General features: G+C 48.7%; 1 protein-coding gene across 1 annotated transcript in view; it reads right to left on the bottom strand.

Annotated features, from left to right (window-relative positions):
• The window catches only part of LOC128693554 (uncharacterized), a 101,794-nt gene extending 84,474 nt beyond the window's left edge, over positions 1-17,320 (bottom strand). Inside the window, exon 1 of the mRNA XM_070097444.1 lies at positions 17,101-17,320. The gene's annotated coding sequence lies outside the window, so the exon portion shown is untranslated. The remainder of the gene's footprint in view (positions 1-17,100) is intronic.
• Positions 17,321-19,922: the final 2,602 nt, after the last annotated feature.

The following is a 19,922-nucleotide window of genomic DNA, read 5'->3' on the forward strand; positions in this document are numbered from 1 at the left end:
AATCAAAGGGCTCCCATTATCATTTACACCTGGTACCCCAAACTTACCTACCACACCCTCTCTAAAAGTTTCTCCTACTTTAGCATTCAAGTCCCCTACCACAATTACTCTCTCACTTGGTTCAAAGGCTCCTATACATTCACTTAACATCTCCCAAAATCTCTCTCTCTCCTCTGCATTCCTCTCTTCTCCAGGTGCATACACGCTTATTATGACCCACTTCTCGCATCCAACCTTTACTTTAATCCACATAATTCTTGAATTTACACATTCATATTCTCTTTTCTCCTTCCATAACTGATCATTTAACATTACTGCTACCCCTTCCTTTGCTCTAACTCTCTCAGATACTCCAGATTTAATCCCATTTATTTCCCCCCACTGAAACTCTCCTACCCCCTTCAGCTTTGTTTCGCTTAGGGCCAGGACATCCAACTTCTTTTCATTCATAACATCAGCAATCATCTGTTTCTTGTCATCCGCACTACATCCACGCACATTTAAGCAACCCAGTTTTATAAAGTTTTTCTTCTTCTCTTTTTTAGTAATTGTATACAGGAGAAGGGGTTACTAGCCCATTGCTCCCGGCATTTTAGTCGCCTCATACGACACGCATGGCTTACGGAGGAAAGATTCTTTTCCACTTCCCCATGGACAATAGAAGAAATAAAAAAGAACAAGAGCTATTTAGAAAAAGGAGAAAAACCTAGATGTATGTATATATATATATGCATGTGCGTGTCTGTGAAGTGTGACCAAAGTGTAAGTAGGAGTAGCAAGATATCCCTGTATATACATGTATATATATATATATATATATATATATATATATATAATTATATATATAATTATATATATATATATATATATATATATATATATATCCTCCATGGCGAAGTGGGACAGAATTCTTCCTCCGTAAGCCATGCGTGTTGTAAGAGGCGACTAAAATGCCGGGAGCAAGGGGCTAGTAACCTCTTCTCCTGTATATATTACTAAATTTAAAAAGAGAAACTTTAGTTTTTTCTTTTGGGCCACCCTGCCTCGGTGGGATACGGCTGGTATGTGTGTGTGTGTGTGTGTGTGTGTATGTGTGTGTGTGTATGTGTGTGTGTGTATGTGTGTGTGTGTGTATGTGTGTGTGTATGTGTGTGTGTGTATGTGTGTGTGTGTGTATGTGTGTGTGTGTGTGTGTGTGTGTGTGTGCGTGTGTGTGTGTGTGTGTGGTATTAATCAGTAACAATGCTGCGACTAGCCAAGGATTTGAACGCATGTCGTTAAGGCTCTCCTCATGGTGAGTGAAAATGACACATGACGCTCTAGCCCACGGGACCACGTATTCCTACAAGAATCAAGCACCCAGCAGAGCTAGGTGTTTTACCTTGGTCCGAGGACATACGGTTGTGTGGGTGCCTCTTAGCTAATTTCAGTCTAATCCCCGTTTGGTAGTAGAATGAGTTGAATGAAATTAGCTCAGAGGCACCCACACCACCGTATGTCCTCGGATCACGGTAAAACACCTAGCTCTGCTGGGTGCGTGATTCTTGTAGGATTGAGTGGTCCTGTGGGTTAGAGCATCACGTGATTTTCGCTCACCATGAGGCGGGCCAAAACGACATGGGTTCGAATCCTCGGCTAGTCGCAGTGATGTTATTGATAAGGGTAAGAGATTACTTGGATTTATATCGTGGATGAGGGAGGAAGTATAAGTAACAAGAGTACAGAGGTTATACAACAGCTCTATGCGTCGTCAGTCAGACGTCTCTTAGATTATGCAGCTCATTTCTAGTCTGTGTGCAGAATGGATATAAACACACGGACTAACGTACAGAGAAGGATGATAACAATTAATCCACTGTATAAGGGACGTAATAACACTCCCTGGTTTATAACCTCACCCATAGTTTGGTTTCTAACCTCACCCATAGTCTGGTTTCTAACCTCACCCATAGTCTGGTTTCTAACCTCACCCATAGTCTGGGTTCTAACCTCACCCATAGTCTGGTTTCTAACCTCACCCATAATCTGGTTTCTAACCTCACCCATAGTCTGGTTTCTAACCTCACCCATAGTCTGGTTTCTAACCTCACCCATAGTCTGGTTTCTAACCTCACCCATAGTCTGGTTTCTAACCTCACCCATAGTCTGGTTTCTAACCTCACCCATAGTCTGGTTTCTAACCTCACCCATAGTCTGGTTTCTAACCTCACCCATAGTCTGGTTTCTAACCTCACCCATAGTCTGGTTTCTAACCTCACCCATAGTCTGGTTTCTAACCTCACCCATAGTCTGGTTTCTAACCTCACCCATAGTCTGTTTCTAACCTCACCCATAGTCTGGTTTCTAACCTCACCCATAGTCTGGTTTCTAACCTCACCCATAGTCTGGTTTCTAACCTCACCCATAGTCTGGTTTCTAACCTCACCCATAGTCTGGTTTCTAACCTCACCCATAGTCTGGTTTCTAACCTCACCCATAGTCTGGTTTCTAACCTCACCCATAGTCTGTTTCTAACCTCACCCATAGTCTGGTTTCTAACCTCACCCATAGTCTGGTTTCTAACCTCACCCATAGTCTGGTTTCTAACCTCACCCATAGTCTGGTTTCTAACCTCACCCATAGTCTGGTTTCTAACCTCACCCATAGTCTGGTTTCTAACCTCACCCATAGTCTGGTTTCTAACCTCACCCATAGTCTGGTTTCTAACCTCACCCATAGTCTGGTTTCTAACCTCACCCATAGTCTGGTTTCTAACCTCACCCATAGTCTGGTTTCTAACCTCACCCATAGTCTGGTTTCTAACCTCATCCGTACTCTGGTTTCTAACCTCACCCATAGTCTGGTTTCTAACCTCACCTATACTGTGGTTTCTAACCTCACCCATACTCTGGTTTCTAACCTCACCTGTACTTTGGTTTCTAACCTCACCTGTACTTTGGTTTCTAACCTCGCCCGTACTCTGGTTTCTAACCTCACCCGTACTCTGGTTTCTAACTTCACCCGTACTCTGGTTTCTAACCTCACCTGTACTTTGGTTTCTAACCTCACCCGTACTCTGGTTTCTAACCTCACCTGTACTCTGGTTTCTAACCTCACCTGTACTTTGGTTTCTAACCTCACCCGTACTCTGGTTTCTAACCTCACCTGTACTCTGATTTCTAACCTCACCTGTACTCTGGTTTCTAACCTCACCCGTACTCTGGTTTCTAACCTCACCCGTACTCTGGTTTCTAACCTCACCCGTACTCTTGTTTCTAACCTCACCCGTACTCTGGTTTCTAACCTCACCTGTACTCTGGTTTCTAACCTCACCTGTACTCTGGTTTCTAACCTCACCTGTACTCTGGTTTCTAACCTCACCTGTACTCTGGTTTCTAACATCACCTGTACTCTGGTTTCTAACCTCACCTGTACTCTGGTTTCTAACCTCACCTGTACTCTGGTTTCTAACCTCACCTGTACTCTTGTTTCTAACCTCACCTGTACTCTGGTTTCTAACCTCACCTGTACTCTTGTTTCTAACCTCACCTGTACTCTTGTTTCTAACCTCACCTGTACTCTGGTTTCTAACCTCACCTGTACTCTGGTTTCTAACCTCACCTGTACTCTGGTTTCTAACCTCACCCGGTTGACTGAGACACCTGAAACTTCAGATTTTATTGAAAGATTCACAGTAGAATGAAATGGGAGACATGAGAGAAGTATACAAGTGGGAGACGGTCATACATAGAGATAGGGGAGCGAAGGTATTCAACTAAGAAAGAACTCGAAATAATGAATTCAGTTTGGATAAATATTGCTTTTGAGAGTTTAGAAGAGACGACTGACTGTACAGTAGAGTTACGGTGAGTGGAATAATTTATTAAGTAGAGTCAGTGACGCTAAAATCTTTTGGATAAATATTGCTTTTCCAGCAGGAGAGAGTTTAGAAGAGACGACTGACTGTACAGTAGAGTTACGGTGAGTGGAATAATTTATTAAGTAGAGTCAGTGACGCTAAAATCTTTCGTAGCTCTCAAAGTAATTTGGACTAATAATGACTGAGAAGACCTGGAAGTGGTGGTTGTGAGAAGGAGCGGTCCAGCAGGAGCCTAGTGTGTGGTAATTACTGTGTTGATGGAAGATGCATAACGAGGTTAGTGGTGGTGGTGGTTGTGGTACTAGCGGTTGTTGTGGTACTAGTGGTGGTTGTGGTACTAGTGGTGGTTGTGGTACTAGCGGTTGTTGTGGTACTAGTGGTGGTTGTGGTACTAGTGGTGGTTGTGGTACTAGCGGTTGTTGTGGTACTAGTGGTGGTTGTGGTACTAGTGGTGGTTGAGAAAGAAAGGGAGACAGAAGAAATTTCAAGGGGGACGGCTCAAGAGATGGGAAGGACAACGAAAAAACTCGAATAATGAACAATTTTTATAAATATTGCTTTTGGGGTTTAGAAGAGACGACTGACTGCAGTAGAGTTAGGAGTGGGAAAAATTTATTAAAAAGCGGGAAGCAAAAACCTTTTGTAGCCTCAAAAAATTTGGACTAATAATTGGGGGAAGACCTGGAATTAGAAGGATCAGCAGGGCCTAGGGGTTAATTACTGTGTTGATGGAAGATGTCGAGGTTAGTGGGGTGGTGGTTTTGGTACAGTGTTTTTGTGGTACAGTGGTGGGGGTACAGTTGGTTTTGGTACAGTGGTGGTTTGGGGGCCATGGTTTGTGGAAGTGGGGTTGGGACCAGTGGTGTGTGGTACATTGGTTTTTCCCGTGGTGGTGTGGTTTTTGGGTGGTTTTGGACCGCGGTTGTTTTGGTAATGGTGGTTTTGGTATGCGGTTGTTGTTATAGTGGTGGTGGTTTATGGTTGTTTTGGTACATGGTGGTGTGGTACAGTGGTTGTGTGGCTATGGTGGTTGGGCAGTGGTGGTTGTGGAAGTGGTGGTTTTACAGTGGTTGTGGTCTACGGTTTTTGTGGGACCATGGGGTGTGGTCCAGTGGGGGTGTGGTCTAGTGGTGGTTTTGGTACTAGGGTTTTTGGGTCAGTGGGGTGTGGGAAAAATGGTGGTGTGGTACTAGTGGTGGTTTTGGAAGCGGTGGTTGGTAATTAGTGGTTGTGGTACTAGGGTGGTTTTGGTACCAGTGGTGGTTTTGGTACAGTGGTGGGTTTTTACTGTGGTGGCTTTCAGTGGGTTTTTGGATTTGTGGTTTGTTCAGGGTGGTGTGGAAGTGGTGGTGTGGTACAGCGGTTTGGGACTAGTGGGGGTGTGGCACTGTGGTGGTTGTGGTACTAGTGGGGTTGGGGGTACTGTGGTGGTTTTGGGTTGGGGGTTTTGGATTGTTTTACCGGGTGGTGGGGGTGGACCCGTGGTGGAGTGGTACTAGCGGTGGTTTTGGTACAGTGGTGGTGTTCATGGTGGTTTGGGATTTGTGGTGGGGTTTTGGGACCACGGTTGGATAGGGGGGGGTGTATAGTGGGGTGTGGACAGTGGTGGTGTGGTACCAGTGGTGGTTTTGGACCATGGGGGGTTGGGACAGTGGTGGTTTTATAGTGGGGTGGGGGATGGGGGTGGGTTTTTATTTTTGGTGTGGACTAGCGGTTTGGCTAGTGGGGGTTTTGGGATGGGGGTGGTGTGGTAAGTGGTGGTTTTGGGATAGTGGGGGTTGTGGTACTATGGTGGGTTTTGGACTAGGGGATGGGGGGACTAGTGGTGATTTGGGCAGTGGCTGGTGTTACTAGTGGGGTTGGGGGAGGGGTGGTGGATTGCTTTTTTGTTACCAGTGGTGGTGTGGACTAGGGGGATTGTGGTACAGGGTTGTGGTACAGTGGTGATTGTGGTACTAGTGGTGGTGGGGGGTACTAGTTTGCTTTTACAGTGGGTTTTGGTACCAAAGGTGATTTTCGACCAGTGGGGTTTCTAGGGTGGTTTTGGTATTTGGGGGTTTTTGCAGGGGGTGGTGATGGTTTTGGTACCAGTGGTTGTGGTACTAGGGTGGTGGTACTAGTGGTGGCCCAGTGGAGGGGTCAGTGGTGGTTTTGGAATTTGGGGGTTTTGGCCCCGGGGGATTGTGGACAGGGTGGTTGGGGGCAGTGGTGGTGTGGACTAGTGGGTTTTGGAAAGTGGTGTGGTTTTGGGGGTGGCTGGGACTAGTGGTTTTGGGAAAGCGGTTGTGGTACCCGGGGGGTGTGGTAAAGTGGTGGGGGGGTACAGTGGTGGTTGGGTACTATTGGCGGTTGTGGTTTGGGGGTGATACAGCGGGTTGGGTACTAGTTGGGTTTTGTAATATGGGGGGTTGTGGAAAAGGGGGTTTTGGTACTAGGGTTGTTTTACTAGTGTTTGGGTACAGTGGGGTTTTTGGAATAGTGGTGGTTGTGGTAATTGTGGTGGTTTTGGATAGTTTGGTTGGACAGTGGTGTTTTGGTACCAGTGGTTTTTTTGGTCTAGTGGTGGTTTTACCAGTGGTGTCGGTACCAGTGGTGGGTACAGTGGTGGCTTGGTGCCAGTGGTGGTGTTAAACGGTTGTGTGGACAGCGGTTGTGTGATCAGTGGTTTTTGGGTCAGTGGTTGGGACTAGTGGTGGTTTTGGTACAGTGGTTTTGGTAAGTGGTGGTTGGGGGTAGTGGTTGGACTAGGGGGGTGTGGTGCTGTGGTGGTTGTGGTTTTGGTGGGAGGGGGGTGATGGTAGGGGGGAGGTGGTTGTGGAAGTGGTTGTGGGACCAGTGGTTGTTGAAATTTGGGGGTCCTGGCCCCTGGTGGGTACCATGATAGGGGTACCAGGGTGGGGTGCTTGCTTGTGGATTTGTGGTGGGACAGTTGGTTTGGCGCAGTGGTGGGGAATTGGTTGTCAGGTGGAGAAAAATGGTCTTTACATGATGGCGGGGGCTAGTGGTGGTGTTTTAGGGGGTTTTTGGTGCTAGTGGTGAGTTGGTGGTGTGTACAGTGGTGGTTTTGGTTAGTGGGTTGGGTAGGGGGGTTGTGGGTGTGGTTGTGGAAAGTGGTGGTAATGGTGGTGATGGGACTGTGGTTTGTGGACTGTGGGGTTGTGGAAAAGGGGGGTTGGGGCTAGTGCTGGTTTTGGATTAGTGGTGGCTGGGGGTGTGGTGTGAACTGTGGTGGTGGGATGGTGGTTGGGAAAAAGTGGGGTTTGGGGCAGTGGTGGTTGGGTCAGTTGGGGGGTGACTATGGGGGTTTTTACCAGTGGTGGTTATGGACATTTTTTGGGGGTGCAGGGGTTGTTACAGTGGTGGTAATGGTGATGGCCCAGTGGTTGTGGATAGTGGTTTTTATTGTGGGGTTTTTGGAAAGTGGTTGTTTTTCCAAGTGGTTTTTTGCAGGGGGGGTTGCTAGTGGTGGTTGTGGGGCTAGTAGTTGTGGTGGTAGTTCTAGTGGTTATGAGTGGTGGTTGTGGGGCTAGTAGTGGTGGTAGTTCTAGTGGTTATGATGCTAGTGGTGGTTGTGGGGCTAGTAGTAGTGGTGGTAGTTCTAGTGGTTATGATGCTAGTGGTGGTTGTGGGCTAGTAGTGGTGGTGGTAGTTCTAGTGGTGATGATGCTAGTGGTGGTTGTGGGGCTAGTAGTGGTGGTGGTAGTTCTAGTGGTGATGGTGCTAGTGGTGGTTGTGGGGCTAGTAGTGGTGGTGGTAGTTCTAGTGGTGATGGTGCTAGTGGTGGTTGTGGGGCTAGTAGTGGTGGTGGTAGTTCTAGTGGTTATGATGCTAGTGGTGGTTGTGGAGCTAGTAGTGGTGGTGGTAGTTCTAGTGGTTATGATGCTTGTGGTGGTTGTGGGACTAGTACTGGTGGTGGTAGTTCTAATGATGATGGTGCTAGTGGTGGTTGTGGGGCTAGTCGTGGTGGTGGTAGCTCTAGTGGTGATGGTGCTAGTGGTGGTTGTGGGGCTAGTAGTGGTAGTGGTAGTTCTAGTGGTGATGATGCTTGTGGTGGTTGTTGGGCTAGTAGTGGTGGTGGTAGTTCTTTGGTTATGATGATAATGGTGGTTGTGGGACTAGTACTGGTGGTGGTAGTTCTAATGATGATGGTGCTAGTGGTGGTTGTGGGGCTAGTCGTGGTGGTGGTAGCTCTAGTGGTGATGGTGCTAGTGGTGGTTGTGGGGCTAGTAGTGGTAGTGGTAGTTCTAGTGGTGATGATGCTTGTGGTGGTTGTTGGGCTAGTAGTAGTGGTGGTAGTTCTAGTGGTGATGACAGTGGTATGTGGGGCTAGTACCCACCATGGTAGTTCTAGTGGTGATGACATGGTGGTTGTCCTATCAGATCGGTACTAATGGTGGTGGTGGTGTTAGTGGTGGTAGTGCTGGTGTTAATGGTATGTTCACTACCCATCAGATCACACCATCCATCAGATCGGACCACCCATCAGATCGGACCACCCATCAGATCGGACCACCCATCAGAACGGACCACCCATCAGATCGGACCACCCATCAGAACGGACCACCCGTCAGAACGGACCACCTATCAGAACGGACCACCCATCAGAACGGACCACCCATCAGAACGGACCACCCATCAGAACGGACCACCCATCAGAAGGGACCACCCATCAGAACGGACCACCCATCAGAACGGACCACCCATCAGAACGGACCACCCATCAGAACGGACCACCCATCAGAACGGACCACCCATCAGAACGGACTACTCATCAGGATGCCTCATCAAACTGCCCCCACTTCAAACTACCCATCAGAAGGGCCCATTAGATTCCCCCATCAGGATATGAATCATCCAAACAAAAAACTGACGTACCATTTGCCGTTTAACGCCGAAAATACCCCTACAGTATAATCCAGGGCTGTTTTTTCAGATATTACCGAAAATCTATAACTGTTATAGGGTAAATGTCACCGGGGCGCACTGCTCTACTATCTGTTATTGAGAGATGTTTTATCTCGTATTTTTTGTCAGTTTTTTTAAAACAGTACACTGCCACAGAGGTGTTGTGTGTGTGTGTGTGTGTGTGTGTGTGTGTGTGTGTGTGTGTGTGTGTGTGTGTGTGTGTGTGTGTGTGTGTGTGAAAGTGAGAAGTGTGGAAATAATGAATATGTGAATGACGAGTGTGAGAATGACTTATGTTAGAATGATGAAAGTGAGGATGAATGGTGAATGACTAGTGTGAGGATGACTGTGAGAATTACTAGTGTTGTTGAGGGGCAGTAGGCTGGTTGTCTGGCTGTAAATCAGGCAAGCTGGCTGTCAGGCAGGCTGACTGGTTGGCAGGCAGGTTGGACGGCTGTCAGGCATTCTGGCCGGCTGTCAGGCAGGCTGGTTGGCAGGCAGGCTGGCTGGTTGGCTAGCTCGCTGGCTGTCAGGCAGGCAGGGTGACTGTCAGGCAAGCAGGCTGGCTGTCAGGCAGGCTGGGTGGTTGGCAGGCAGGTTGGCAGGCTAGCTGGCTGGCTGGCTGTCTGGTGATGTGTCAATGAGGAAGAGCTGGTGTTGGGGCTGCCAGTTTGATACTCTCCTCTCTCTCAGCTCCCGACCTTTAATCCATCGTCCTCTCAAGATCAATGTTTCCCTTACCACCACTACCACCACCATCATCATCACTAGTACCACCACCACTACCACCACCACAGTAGTGGGCGTGGGATTGCATCACAGCCGCCCACACATAGGTCGCCTTCCTAAGGGCTGATTGACCCTGAGCAGCCCTAAGCGGCTTATTTTTCCTTTACTGGACAATTATAACAGCTTGAGTGGAGACTTTCTCCTTCAAGGACGACCTTGTTTCCTCAAGGTTGTTATTGTTATGATTATTACTTCTCTGTGGGTGAACACCTGATGTGTGAGGCTCTTTCCTGCTGTGGCTACGGCAGGAGACGAGCCCCTGGGCTCACTGTGGAAAAGTGCGATTTTGGAAGGGGAAGGGAGAGTTTGTGAAAGGGGTGGGTGTTGTAGAAGGTGTTGGAGGGGTGGGTGGGTTTTGAAGGGGTGGTGTGGGGGAGGGGGGAAGATGTTTGTGGTGGGTCTTGACGGGGGTGTTGAGGGGGAGGGAAGGAAGATGTCTGTGGTGGGTCTTGACGGGGGTGTTGAGGGGGAGGGAAGGAGGATGTCTGTGGTGTCTTGTGTTGAGGGGGAGGGAAGGAAGATGTTTCTGGTGAGTCTTATGTTTCATAATTGCCGTAGAAGACTCTATGGATCTTTTGTAAAGCTATTAAAAACTCAACTGAAATTCACTTTTTAAAACGGCAGACATCTATTGTTAATATATGTATAAACATCTGACGACACCGGTATTATAAACAACATTATAGAACAGGTGGAGACCAGACAACTGTGTTAGCGTATTTAGCAGTCACGGAGATACAGGTAAGACCGACTGGAGGACTGGCTTGAAGGACTGGCTTGAAGGACTGACTTAAAGGACTGGCTTGAAGCACTGACTTGAAGGATTGGCTTGAAGACTGACTGGCACTGACTGCTTGGAGGACTGACTTGGAGAACTGGCTTGAAGGACTGACTTGAAGGACTGACTTAAAGGACTGACTTGAAGGACTGGCAATGACTTGGAGGATTGGCTTGGAGGAACTGGCTTGAAGGACTGACTTGAAGGACTGACTTAAAGGACTGACTTGAAGCACTGACTGGCTTGTAGGACTGGCTTGGAGGACTGGCTTGACTGAGAACTGACTTGAAGGACTGACTTGAAGGACTGACTTAAAGGACTGACTTGAAGGACTGGCACTGGCTTGGAGGACTGGCTTGGAGAACTGGCTTGTGGAGTTGGGTTTCCTGGGATTTCCACAAAAACTCTGCTAAAGTTTCGCTGAAGCTTCTGCTACAGTACGGAATATAGGAAATGTGGAAGAAAACCCACGACAGACTGGAGATCAGATCCTTGAAGAGAATATCATGGGAATGGTGATGGCATTTAGCTGGTCCACCACCCATTACTCTCACAGTCCACCACCCATTACTCTCACAGTCCACCACCCATTACTCTCACAGTCCACCACCCATTACTCTCACAGTCCACCACCCATTACTCTCACAGTCCACCACCCATTACTCTCACAGTCCACCACCCATTACTCTCACAGTTCACCACCCATTACTCTCACAGTCCACCACCCATTACTCTCACAGTCCACCACCCATTACTCTCACAGTTCACACCCATTACTCTCACAGTCCACCACCCATTACTCTCACAGTCCACCACCCATTACTCTCACAGTCCACCACCCATTACTCTCACAGTCCACCACCCATTACTCTCACAGTCCACCACCCATTACTCTCACAGTCTGCCACCCATTACTCTCACAGTCCACCACCCATTACTCTCACAGTCCACCACCCATTACTCTCACAGTCTGCCACCCATTACTCTCACAGTCCACCACCCATTACTCTCACAGTCCACCACCCATTACTCTCACAGTCTGCCACCCATTACTCTCACAGTCCACCACCCATTACTCTCACAGTCCACCACCCATTACTCTCACAGTCCACTACCCATTACTCTCACAGTACACTACCCATTACTCTCACAGTCCACCACCCATTACTCTCACAGTCCACCACCCATTACTCTCACAGTCCACTACCCATTACTCTCACAGTTCACTACCCATTACTCTCACAGTCCACCACCCATTACTCTCACAGTCCACCACCCATTACTCTCACAGTCCACCACTCATTACTCTCACAGTCCACCACCCATTACTCTCACAGTCCACCACCCATTACTCTCACAGTCCACCACTCATTACTCTCACAGTCCACCACCCATTACTCTCACAGTCCACCACCCATTACTCTCACAGTCCACCACCCATTACTCTCACAGCCCACCACCCACTTACCCACCCAGCCAGCCCACCAGCCTATTACCTTGATCAGCGGCTCACCACCCAGTTTACCAGTCCAATCCACCAGTCGTACACCAACCCACCAGTCGCGCACCAACCCACCAGTCGTCCACCAACCCACCAGTCGCGCACCAACCCACCAGTCGTACACCAACCCACCAGTCGTACACCAATCCACCAGTCGTACACCAACCCACCAGTCGTACACCAACCCACCAGTCGTACACCAACCCACCAGTCGTACACCAACCCACCAGTCGTACACCAACCCACCAGTCGTACACCAATAAACCAGTCGTACACCAACCCACCAGTCGTACACCAACCCACCAGTCGTACACCAACAAACCAGTCGTACACCAACCCACCAGTCGTACACCAATCCACCAGTCGTACACCAACCCACCAGTCGTACACCAACAAACCAGTCGTACACCAACCCACCAGTCGTACACTAACCCACCAGTCGTACACCAATCCATCAGTCGTACACCAACCCACCAGTCGTACACCAACCCACCAGTCATACACCAACCCACCAGTCGTACACCAATCCACCAGTCGTACACCAACCCACCAGTCGTACACCAACCCACCAGTCGTACACCAACCCACCAGTCGTACACCAACCCACCAGTCGTACACCAACCCACCAGTCGTACACCAACCCAACAGTCGTACACCAACCCACCAGTCGTACACCAACCCACTAGTCGTACACCAACCCACCAGTCGTACACCAACCCACCAGTCGTACACCAACCCACTAGTCGTACACCAACCCACCAGTCGTACACCAACCCACCAGTCTTACACCAACCCACCAGTCGTACACCAACCCACCAGTCGTACACCAACCCACTAGTCGTACACCAACCCACCAGTCGTACACCAACCCACCAGTCGTACACCAACCCACCAGTCGTACACCAACCCACCAGTCGTACAACAACCCACTAGTCGTACACCAACCCACCAGTCGTACACCAACCCACCAGTCGTACACCAACCCATCAGTCGTACACCAACCCACCAGTCGTACACCAACCCACCAGTCGTACACCAATCCACCAGTCGTACACCAACCTACCAGTCGTACACCAAGCCACCAGTCGTACACCAAGCCACCAGTCGTACACCAACCCACCAGTCGTACACCAACCCACCAGTCGTACACCAATCCACCAGTCGTACACCAACCCACCAGTCGTACACCAACCCACCAGTCGTACACCAACCCACCAGTCGTACACCAACCCACCAGTCGTACACCAATCCACCAGTCGTACACCAACCCACCAGTCGTACACCAACCCACCAGTCGTACACCAATCCACCAGTCGTACACCAACCCACCAGTCGTACACAAACCCACCAGTCGTACACCAATCCACCAGTCGTACACCAACCCACCAGTCGTACACCAACCCACCAGTCGTACACCAACCCACCAGTCGTACACCAACCCACCAGTCGTACACCAACCCACCAGTCGTACACCAACCCACCAGTCGTACACCAATCCACCAGTCGTACACCAACCCACCAGTCGTACACCAACCCACCAGTCGTACACCAATCCACCAGTCGTACACCAACCCACCAGTCGTACACAAACCCACCAGTCGTACACCAATCCACCAGTCGTACACCAACCCACCAGTCGTACACCAACCCACCAGTCGTACACCAACCCACCAGTCGTACACCAACCCACCAGTCATACACCAACCCACCAGTCGTACACAAACCCACCAGTCGTACACCAATCCACCAGTCGTACACCAACCCACCAGTCGTACACAAACCCACCAGTCGTACACCAATCCACCAGTCGTACACGAACCCACCAGTCGTACACAAACCCACCAGTCGTACACCAAACCACCAGTCGTACACCAACCCACCAGTCGTACACCAACCCACCAGTCGTACACCAACCCACCAGTCATACACCAACCCACCAGTCGTACACAAACCCACCAGTCGTACACCAATCCACCAGTCGTACACCAACCCACCAGTCGTACACAAACCCACCAGTCGTACACCAATCCACCAGTCGTACACCAACCCACCAGTCGTACACAAACCCACCAGTCGTACACCAACCCACCAGTCGTACACCAACCCACCAGTCATACACCAACCCACCAGTCGTACACCAACCCACCAGTCGTACACCAACCCACCAGTCGTACACCAACCCACCAGTCGTACACCAACCCACCAGTCGTACACCAACCCACCAGTCGTACACCAACCCACCAGTCATACACCAACCCACCAGTCGTACACCAACCCACCAGTCGTACACCAACCCACCAGTCGTACACCAACCCACCAGTCGTACACCAACCCACCAGTCGTACACCAACCCACCAGTCGTACACCAACCCACCAGTCGTACACAAACCCACCAGTCGTACACCAACCCACCAGGCGTACACCACCCCCCCAGTCATACACCAACCCACCAGTCGTACACCCACCCACCAGTCGTACACCAATAAACCAGTCGTACACCAATCCACCAGTCGTACACCAACCCACCAGTCGTACACCAACAAACCAGTCGTACACCAACCCACCAGTCGTACACCAACAAACCAGTCGTACACCAACCCACCAGTCGTACACCAATCCACCAGTCGTACACCAACCCACCAGTCGTACACCAAGCCACCAGTCGTACACCAACTCACCAGTCGTACACCAACCCACCAGTCGTACACCAATGAACCAGTCGTACACCAACCCACCAGTCGTACACCAATAAACCAGTCGTACACCAACCCACCAGTCGTACACCAACCCACCAGTCGTACACCAATCCACCAGTCGTACACCAACCCACCAGTCGTACACCAACCCACCAGTCGTACACCAACCCACCAGTCGTACACCAATAAACCAGTCGTACACCAACCCACCAGTCGTACACCAACCCACCAGTCGTACACCAATCCACCAGTCGTACACCAATCCACCAGTCGTACACCAACCCACCAGTCGTACACCAACCCACCAGTCGTACACCAACCCACCAGTCGTACACCAACCCACCAGTCGTACACCAACAAACCAGTCGTACACCAACCCACCAGTCGTACACCAACCCACCAGTCGTACACCAACCCACCAGTCGTACACCAACCCACCAGTCGTACACCAATCCACCAGTCGTACACCAACCCACCAGTACACCAACCCACCAGTCGTACACAAACCCACCAGTCTTACACCAACACACCAGTCGTACACCAACCCACCAGTCGTACACCAACCCACCAGTCGTACACCAACCCACCAGTCGTACACCAATAAACCAGTCGTACACCAACCCACCAGTCGTACACCAACCCACCAGTCGTACACCAATAAACCAGTCGTACACCAACCCACCAGTCGTACACCAACCCACCAGTCGTACACCAATCCACCAGTCGTACACCAATCCACCAGTCGTACACCAACCCACCAGTCGTACACCAAGCCACCAGTCGTACACCAACTCACCAGTCGTACACCAACCCACCAGTCGTACACCAATAAACCAGTCGTACACCAACCCACCAGTCGTACACCAAGTCGTACACCAACCCACCAGTCGTACACCAACCCACCAGTCGTATCCACCCGTACACCAACCCACCAGTCGTACACCAACACACCAGTCGTACACCAACCCACCAGTCGTACACCAATCAACCAGTCGTACACCAACCCACCAGTCGTACACCAACCCACCAGTCGTACACCAATCCACCAGTCGTACACCAATCCACCAGTCGTACACCAACCCACCAGTCGTACACCAACCCACCAGTCGTACACCAACCCACCAGTCGTACACCAACCCACCAGTCGTACACCAACCCACCAGTCGTACACCAACCCACCAGTCGTACACCAACCCACCAGTCGTACACCAACCCACCAGTCGTACACCAACCCACCAGTCGTACACCAACCCACTAGTCGTACACCAACCCACCAGTCGTACACCAACCCACCAGTCGTACACCAACCCACCAGTCGTACACCAATCCACCAGTCGTACATCAACCCACCAATCGTACACCAACCCACCAGTCGTACACCAACCCACCAGTCGTACACCAACCCACCAGTCGTACACCAACCCACCAGTCGTACACCAACCCACCAGTCGTACACTAACCCACCAGTCGTACACCAACCCACCAGTCGTACACCAACCCACCAGTCGTACACCAACCCACCAGTCGTACACCAACCCACCAGTCGTACACCAACCCACCAGTCGTACACCAACCCACCAGTCGTACACCAACCAACCAGTCGTACACCAACCAACCAGTCGTACACCAACCAACCAGTCGTACACCAACCCACCAGTCGTACACCAACCAACACTTTACAACACTTCCCTACACTTAAAATTTAATAATAGTCGTAGAGAAGCTTTTGGAAAATTTAGCAGCTGATAGTGAGCCCGAGCTTCTTGGGCAAGACTCTGGGCTCATCAACGAGGAACTTCAAAAAAAAAAAATCAACGAGAATGAGAGGGGGAGAAATGTCGAAAAACTAACACCTAATATCTAGTAGATAAATTTCAGATACATTAAAAGCTATAGATTATAAAGCAGCAGTAGTAGGCAGCAGCGAGCACACAGTATATTAACCTTTGACGTCGTTACAAAGAAACAACAAACAGCGGGGGTAGAAAAACTAAAGAGACGTGAGTATAGAGATGGTAAACAATGGCTGAGAGAGGAGTGTTGAAGAGGAGGAATTTTCCAAAGAACAAGTCACAGGAGGTGAGACAGGTAGGGTGTGACGGGAAGTGAGACAGGCAGGGTGTGACGGGAGGTGAGGCAGGTAGGGTGTGACGGGAGGTGAGGCAGGTAGGGTGTGACGGGAGGTGAGGCAGGTAGGGTGTGACGGGAGGTGAGACAGGTAGGGTGTGACGGGAGGTGAGGCAGGTAGGGTGTGACGGGAGGTGAGACAGGCAGGGTGTGATGGGAGGCGAGAGAACGATCCATAGTGAGGCGAGACAGGAAGGGTGAGACAGAGAGGAAGAGACAGGGAGAGACTAGAAGGGTGAGACAGGGAGGGAGAGACAGGAAGAGACAGAGAGGGAGAGACAAGAAGGGTGAGACAGCCAAGGTGAGAAAGGCAGGGTGAGACAGGGAGGGAGATACAGTCAAGACTGACTAGAACACAGTCAAGACTGACTGGACAGTCAAAACTGACTGGAACACAGTCAAGACATCTTATACTCACTCTGTACACGTATGACCACATACTTACATTAGGAGGATGCTGGAGTCCTTGGATGTTCCCAGGCTGGTATCATCAGTCCTAGGGATCGTTCCTATTTGCTGAGTGGGGCTCTCACTCAGCACCTCTGAACCCAGGGCGTGTGTGCGCTCCTCCGCACACAGGTAGACCTAACACCTGTGTAGGGTGTTTCTCCTGGAAGACGTCTTTAAGACGCTGGAGTGCCGTAGAACTTGCTGGGGGGAGAGGGATATGGTAGGAGAGCAGCAGCGTTCTGAAGATGGGTACCAGCTTGTTGGGCTCTCTGGCAGCGTTCTTGAAGCTCTCTGCACTAGCGTTCTTGAAGCTGTTTGCACCAGCGTTCTTGAAGCTCCCAGCACCAGCGTTCTTGAAGCTCTCTGCACCAGCGTTCTTGAAGCTGTTTGCACCAGCGTTCTTGAAGCTGTATGAAGCAGCTTGCTCGAAGTCGTCTGCAGTAGCTCTCTCTCCAGGCTGATCGGAAGCAGCGTTCCTAAAGCCGTCTGGCAGTAGCAGCGTTCGTGACGGCAGCAAATAACGTATTTCTTGAAGCTATGAAGTTATTACTCGGTGTTGACATCCTCTAGCCACAAAGCAGTTAAGTTATTTTACTATACTCTACCACGACGAGTAACTGCTTCATATGTTGAGCTTCTTAAGAAAAACAGCGTTCATGACTTCGTCCACTCGACAGTTTATCAGTGCACGAACGTTACCCTCGCCCACATTCCCTACACAATCTCCGACATTCTGTTACCCTCTTTCAGCACCTTCAGCATTGCTATCCTCTTGCAACACAGTCATAACTCTACATGTATGTTTCACTTGTGTTTGTTTAGCAGCAGTGGAAATAAGGGAGAGCTTATGAGAGCAGAGTTATACCTCTGATCTAGCTCTCACACAGGTGGGAGCGACTCTTGTATATACAAGTGTTGGTGGATACAAGGTGAGGACAGCTATGCACCTCTCAAACATACGTTACTCTGTTGTCACTGAGATTGTTCATGGGAGAGCCACTTATCTTCTCGTTGCTATTTAGGTATAAAAATCACTGGTGAATGAAGGGAAAATTATTATTAATCATTGTAATATTATAAAAACCTGTTGCTTAGACTATCATAATGATTAATGTGTGTTTTGTCTAAAAGTTAATTATCGCTGGGTAATATTGCGTTTAAGATAATCTTGTATATGAGTAATATTGCTTTTAAGATTATCTTGTATACGAGTGAATTACCGCTGAGTGCATCACTACCATGTACAAACTAGAATATATGACTTAGATTCAAAAGAAATTAGATTTTGAAACATTTAAGAAAGCCTTACCGACTACACTCACATTCTAAATTAAATTCTCCAGCCATATTTTGTGTAAAAAAGATGAACAGGAGGAGGAGGAAAAAACGAAAGAACCAGGAATACCAGAGAACACACGACGAACTTGAAGAAAAACGGGAAAACGAAAATTTTAGACAATTTTAGCCAACATTGGAAGGCAGTGGAAGGAGCAACCATCGTGTTGCAGTAATTATCGTCCTGGTTCAGTATATTTAGATTGAGAACGCAAGAGTTGAGCTCTGTTCATGGACCTGTAAGTAAGTTCTCATCGCTGGTCCTTGTAAAATGTCTCAGGAAAATAGTATTAAGAATAATGATGGTCAGCAGTAGTACTACTATTACTATTACTACTACTGCTATTACTCTTACTGCTATTATTACTATTACTGCTACTTTTACTACTACTAATACTGCTATTACTACTACTGCTATTACTATTATTGCTATTACTACTGCTGCTATTACCATTACTATTACCACTGCTATTACTACTACTGCTATTACCATTACTATTACAGTTACTTTTACTACTATTACTATTGCTGCTATTACTACTACTGCTGTTACCATTACTATTACTGCTACTGTTCTACTATTACTGCTACTATTTTACTACTGTTACTCCTACCATTACTACTACTATTACTGTTACTATTACTTCTATCACTACTACTATTACCACTTCCATTACTACTACTGCTGCTGTTACTGCTACTACTACTGCTAATACTACTATCACCGCTACTAATACTATTACTGCTACTACTACTACTATTAATACTACTACTGATACTGCTACAACTATTACTGCTGCTCCTATAACTACTGCTATTACTACTACTATAACTACTGCTATTACTACTACTATAACTACTGCTATTACTACTACTATAACTACTGCTATTACTACTACTATAACTACTGCTATTACTACTACTATAACTACTGCTATTACTACTACTATAACTACTGCTATTACTACTACTATAACTACTGCTATTACTACTACTATAACTACTGCTAATACTACTACTATAACTACTGCTATTACTACTACTATAACTACTGCTATTACTACTACTATAACTACTGCTATTACTACTACTATAACTACTGCTATTACTACTACTATAACTACTGCTATTACTACTACTATAACTACTGCTATTACTACTACTATAACTACTGCTATTACTACTACTATAACTACTGCTATTACTACTACTATGAGTAAAAATATCACAGTTGTACTAGTCACAATTCTGGTGTGGGCGTACTGGTGTGGGCGTACTGGTGTGGGCGTACTGGTGTGGGCGTACTGGTGTGGGCGTACTGGTGTGGGCGTACTGGTGTGGGCGTACTGGTGTGGGCGTACTGGTGTGGGCGTACTGGTGTGGGCGTCCTGGTGTGGGCGTACTGGTGTGGGCGTACTGGTGTGGGCGTACTGGTGTGGGCGTACTGGTGTGGGCGTCCTGTTGTGGGCGTACTGGTGTTGG

The sequence above is a fragment of the Cherax quadricarinatus genome, chromosome 57, assembly GCF_038502225.1.
Source record: "Cherax quadricarinatus isolate ZL_2023a chromosome 57, ASM3850222v1, whole genome shotgun sequence".
In the NCBI taxonomy this organism is placed as follows: Eukaryota; Metazoa; Arthropoda; class Malacostraca; order Decapoda; family Parastacidae; genus Cherax; species Cherax quadricarinatus.